Genomic DNA, 6,000 nt, shown 5'->3' with positions numbered 1-6,000 from the left:
ATAGATATGTGCCACACAATAACAGCAACAACAACAACAATAATAATAAACATATCTGGCAAGATGTCTCATTTGTTAAAGGCACTTGTCACCACACCTCACAACCTGGGTTTGCTTCCAAGGCCCCACATGGTAGAAAGAAAGCCAACCCTTACAAATTGTACTTTGACTTAGACACATACAATATGTAACTAAATAAAATGTAAATAACAATAACAAGCTGGGCAGTGGTAGCGCACTCCTTTAATCCCAGCACTCGGGAGGCAGAGGCAGGTGGATTTCTGAGTTCGAGGCCAGCCTGGTCTACAGAGTTCCAGGACAGCCAGAGCTACACAGAGAAACCCTGTCTCGAAAAACCAAAACCAACCAACCAACCAACCAAACAACAACAAAACAATGACTGCTCTTCCAAAAGTCCTGAGTTCAAATCCCAGCAACCCCATGGTGGCTCACAACTATCTGTAATGGGATTCGATGCCCTCTTCTGGTGTACCCATATAAGTTAAATAAATAGATGAATCTTTTTTTAAAAGAGCAAGACAAGTTCTCCCTGCTGGATATGCACGGGGGAGAGGTGTGCACTGTCTAGCTTCCTTTTGCACATACACCACAGCTGGGCGTGTGAAGTCCCGCTTCGCCGCCTCAGGCGGGCCACTGCCAAGCACATCTATTTTTGCTCCTGCAACCGCGATCACACTCACTGGGTGTGAAGAGCTGAGCATCCAGGACTTTGGACTCCCACCTAGCTCCAGCATTGGGGCACTTGGTGACTGAGCAATGAGGACAAGCCCCTTCCACGGTACAGAAGGACCAAGTACCAGCCACAGGCCAGCGAGGTCAACCTCCTCCCAGCACGTCTGGATGGATGAGGTGCAATGAGTTGGCACTTCCTGAGGACTCTGTCTGCATTAGCAGTGCCAGGATGGAGACAGGGGAATGATGCCTCTGTGTCTGAGCCTGCCATGGGCAGGCGAGATGGCAAAGCAGGTAAAGGAGCTTGCCACCAAACCTGACGACATGAGTTCGAGCCCTAGAACCCACATGGGAGGAGAGAACTGACCGAGGTCTAGTTGCCCTGTGGCCCTCACAGGTGTGGCAGGACATGCGTGCCCCCACCACACACATATAAAGTGTAAGCATTTTAAAAATCTAGCAGGCGATGAGGAGAGAGCTGAGTGGTAGAGTACTTGTCTCACAAGTGTAAGGATCTGAGTTTGGTCCCAGTGTCTTCGTAAAATAGCAGAGCATGGGGCTGGGGAGATGGTTCCATAGGTAGAGTCCCTCCTGTTCTTGCACATGGTGGGTTTTGTCCCCAGCACCCATATGGGGGTTTGCAACTGCCTGTAACTCCAGCTTCAAGAGATCCAACACCCTCTTCTGACCTCCATGGGCACCCATACACATATAGTATGCACACACACACACACACACACACTCCCAGAAGGGCAGAATCTAGACAACTCAGGGAATTAGATTACTGTTCTAGTTTGAATATGCAGTGTTCCCACAAGCTCGTGGACTGAATGCCAGGTTCTCAGCTGGTGGCACTATTTGGGGATGATCTTAAGACTAAGATGTAGGACCTAGCTGGGGGACATAAGTATTTCCCCCTCCTCCCTCCCTCTCCTCGCTTCTTTCTTCTCTCTCTTCCCCACTATACCTCTCTCCCTCTCCTTTCCCTGGCTTTCTCCTTCCTGTCCATTGTGAATTAAACAGTCCTCCTGAGCTGATTAGTGAGAGGTCCTGCGGTAAAACACAAGATGGAGAGTGACTGAAAAAGACAACCTACACCAACCTCTGACCTCCATGCATGTGCACACATACACACATATGCACACATACACGCATATGCACACAGAGACACACATGTGTACACACACTGAGAGATACACTCTCTCACACAGACACACTAAATGAGATACATTCTCTCTCTCTCTCTCTCTCTCTCTCTCTCTCTCTCTCACCCTCTCTCTCACACACACACACACACAGAGTCCAATCTCATAATACAAGTCGTGTAGTATTCAAGGACTTCACCACAGCTCTAAATGGTACTTGCAGGTAGATATTGGTGACTACAATGCAGACTAGTTCGAGAGTGTACAAGAGTCAGAAAAATCTGTAACAAGCTATCAGTACTTATGGGCATTACTTCTACTGGAAAACTGTGACTCACACAGTGTGCTGTGTATAACTAAAAAGGATGTGTGTGTGTGTGTGTGTGTGTGGTGTGTATGGTGAGTTTATGGGTACCTGTGTGTGTGTGTGTGTGTGTGTGTGTGTGTGTATTAGTATGGTGAGTTTATGGGTGCATGTGTGTGTGCTCTTGTGTCCATGCATGGAGACCAGAGGTTGACATCCGGTGTCTTTCTGGGTTTCTCTCCATCCTATGTACTGAGATATTTGAGCCTAGAGCTTGCCAGGTAGCCTCCTCTGGCTGGCCAGCTTGCTCAGGGATCCCCCATCCCCACACCGAGAGTGTTGGGATTACAGGATGCTTCTATGTCCATCCAGTCTCTATGTGGGTGCTGGTTATGTGGTCTTTGGTCCTCACACTCTTGTGACAAGCTCTTCCCCTGCTGTGCCATCTCCCCAGTCCAGAAGGACCCCTGAAGGCTTCAGAGGAGTGGATTTGAGCCTCATTACCACCCCAGGTTGCATATTTCCTAATAATATTTTTATTTTTCTTTGTGTGTGTGTGTATGTGCACATTAATATGGGTGCTAAAGGACATTGGTCCACTGGAGCTGCAGTGGCAGGTGGTTGTGAGCCACCAGGTATGGGTGCTGGGACTCAAGCTCGGCCCTCTGCAAGAACAGCCAGTGCTCTTAACAGCGATCGCTCCAGCCCCAGCCTGGGTATAAGATACTCTGCACACATGCTCTCACCTGGCCCTCATAAGAGCTCTCCAGAGGGAAATAGGTCATGGTAGTTAGATACAGCAGGCAATCATTTAGGTCACATAAGTATGTCAACCCAATGGGCCAAAACACCAGCAAAAGGAATTTAACTCTTAGAGGGACAGGCACAAATCATTTCACAAGACGATCTGGCCTGGATTAGAGCTTCCGGCTCCTGGGTGAAAGTGGTCACCGATAGTGGCAGGGATCACTGAGTTCAAAACAAAAACAGCACTGAGAGTCTGGAGCTTCCTGGAGAAAGGAGGCAAAACAATACCGCTGAGGAAAGGGGCGAGGCCTACAGAGCTGTGACAATGTCGCCCCCTGGTGGACATGGTGAGTGTTGCTCCCTTCTGGGATTTAATGGCAAAAATCAACCTTGGGGGAAGTTTTACTGATACAGGGGTTTGCTTTGTTGCGGAAGCTGGATTCGAACTTCTGATCTCAAGAAATCCTCCTGCCTCGGCCTCTTAAGTGTTGAGATTGTAGCACTTAAGTGTGAAACATAAAATCTGACTTCTTAGTCGGGCGTGGTGGCACACGCCTTTAATCCCAGTACTAGGGAGGCAGAGGCAGGCAGATTTCTGAGTTCGAGGCCAGCCTGGTCTACAAAGTGAGTTCCAGGACAGCCAGGACTATACAGAGAAACCCTGTCTCAAAAAACTAAAAAAGAAAAAAAAATCTGACTTCTTGTTTGATTTCTTAAAGAAAAAAGGGAAGGAATAAAAAGAGAGAGAGAGAGGGAGAGAGAGAGAGAGAGAGAGATGTTGATCCAGAAGTGGACCAGGAAGGTAAGTCTGTTTTACATAGGAAGTTCTGAGCCAGCCATGCCTACTGTCTTAGTTAGGGTTTCATTGCGGTGAACAGACACCATGACCAATGCAACTCTTATAAAGGATATTTAATTGGGGATGGCTTACAGGTTCAGAGATTCAGTGCATTATCGTCACGGCAGTGTCCAGGCAGACATGGTGCTACTGCAGTTGCTGAGAGTTCTTCATCTTGATGTGGAGGCAGCCAGAAGGAGACTCTCTTCTTCATTGGGCAAGGCCTAAACATTGGGTCTCCAAGCCCACCCCCACAGCGACACACTTCCTCTAATAAGGCCACACCCACTCCAACAAAACCACACCTCCTAACAGGGCTGCTCCCCGGTCCAAGCATATTCAACTACCACACCTACAGGGCAGGACACTATCTCAGAAAAACAAAAAGGAAAATAAAAATAAACAAACCATTTTATTTCATTGGTTCTCCCCGCCATCCCCCTTTCTGGGAACTGGAATTACAGACCTTTGGGAGTCATTATTATGGGTGCTGGGAATCGAACGCGGGTCCTCTGCAAGAGCAGCAAGTGATTTTAACCAGTGAACCATCTTGCCAATCCCACTTACCAGCCCCACTTTGTTATTTATTTGTTTGGTGTCTTAACTTCCCCCACCTATTTGCTTTGAGTCGGGGTCTCTCCTTGGATCCGGGGACACGACTGGGCTTTCTTGGCTAGGCTGGTCCCAGTGTCCCTTCTGTCCCTACTTCCATCCTGATTTCTGGTGAGGAGGAGCCTAGGAGGAGCGAGATGCGATTCCAGTGCAGTTTCAGTTTGCACATCTCTGACGGCCCTGGATACTGGCTTATCTTTTCATACAATATGAAGGCGCCCCTCTGTACCGTGTGGTTTTGTCAGCTTGACACAGACCTAGACTTATCTGGGGAGAGGCGATCTTAGTTGAGAAGATGCCTCTAGAACATTGGCCTATGGGCAAGTCTAGGGGATATTGCCTTGAATAAGGATTGATTGGGGAGGGCACAGCCCATTGTGGGCGGGGCTATCCCTGGGTTGGTCCTGGGTTGTATAAGAAAGCAAGCTGAGCAAGCCAGGGGAAGCGAGCCAGTGAGCAACGCCCCTCCATGGCTTCTGCATCAGCTCCTTCCTCCAGGTTCCTGCCCTACTTGAGTTCCTGCCCTGACCTCTTTCCATGGAGGACTGAGATGGAGAACTGTAAATAGAAATAACCCGTTTCCTCCTGAAGCTGATCTTGGACATGGTGTCTTAGCACAGCAATAGAAGGATGCTAGGCAAATGTCCTACCACTCACGCATGCCTTGAGCCCTGCACGGCTGGTTTGGTTTTGTTTTGTTTCATTTGTTTGCTTCTTTGTTTGTTTGTTTGTTTTTGAGTACACCCAGTTGAAGCAGCCATCACACATCTATCTCTCTGAGACAGTTCGTTGGCTTTAGGCTGAAACAAGCTCTGGAACAAGTCCACTTTAGTAAAAGGAAATTCCCACCTATGTATTATTACATCTCCAAAGTGTTGCCGTAGTCAGAAGTATGTGGGGGCTATGAACACACATTCAAATGTTGCAGCAACAACCCTTTGATGCCACGATAAAGTCTAATGTCTCTCATCTTCTTCCTTCCTGTCTTTCCTAACTTTTATTTTGAAATAGGATGTCATTTAACAGAAACTGGCCTTGAACTTGCTATGTAGCTGAGAGTGGCCTCAAACTCCAGATATTCTTGCCTTTGCTGCCACTGCAGCCAGTTCACTTCTATTCTGATGTCTTGTGTATGTCTGTTGTCTTCTTCACTGCTGGGATAGCTTTATCATCGCAGGGATCAGATCTGCAGATCAGTGCAGTGTGCTCAATTTCTTCCACAGAAAAAACTTTGTTAGATTAATGGTATTCCTCCATAATGATATATGTTTGAAGCACTAGATATGCTAATATAATTTAATTAACATAGTAGCAAAACATCACAATGAGAAAAATTATATATCAATTCAAAATGTTTTAATGAGCTGGGGTGTGACAGTGGTAGAGCCTCTGCCTAGAATTCCCCAGTGAGGGGCTGGGGTGTGGCTCAGTGGTAGAGCACCTGCCTAGAATCCTCCAGGGAGAGACTGGGGTGTGGCTCAGTGGTACCTTATCTGCCTAGCAAGAGGAGGGCTTTGAGTTCCATCCCTGTAACTGCTTAAAAATAAGAAACTACTATGAAGAAACACACACTGAGTTGCATTCACCAAGTGCAACTCCTTTTATGAGGCACATGATGAGCTGAAGGCCCAGGTTTTTTTGTTTTTTTGTTTTTTGTTTGT

General features: G+C 47.4%; 1 protein-coding gene across 4 annotated transcripts in view; it reads left to right on the top strand.

The window, feature by feature from the left end:
- The window catches only part of Ocm (oncomodulin), a 30,834-nt gene that overhangs the window by 6,569 nt on the left and 18,265 nt on the right, over positions 1-6,000 (top strand). The window contains exon 1 of one of the 4 annotated variants that reach the window (XM_011241005.3): positions 3,150-3,236. The exons of the other annotated variants lie outside the window; for them this stretch is intronic. The gene's annotated coding sequence lies outside the window, so the exon portion shown is untranslated. Of the gene's footprint in view, positions 1-3,149; positions 3,237-6,000 lie in introns of those variants that run through there. 4 annotated transcript variants of the gene reach the window in all.

The sequence above is a fragment of the Mus musculus genome, chromosome 5, assembly GCF_000001635.26.
Source record: "Mus musculus strain C57BL/6J chromosome 5, GRCm38.p6 C57BL/6J".
Taxonomy (NCBI): domain Eukaryota; kingdom Metazoa; phylum Chordata; class Mammalia; order Rodentia; family Muridae; genus Mus; species Mus musculus.
This window is presented reverse-complemented; position numbering and strand designations above follow the sequence as displayed.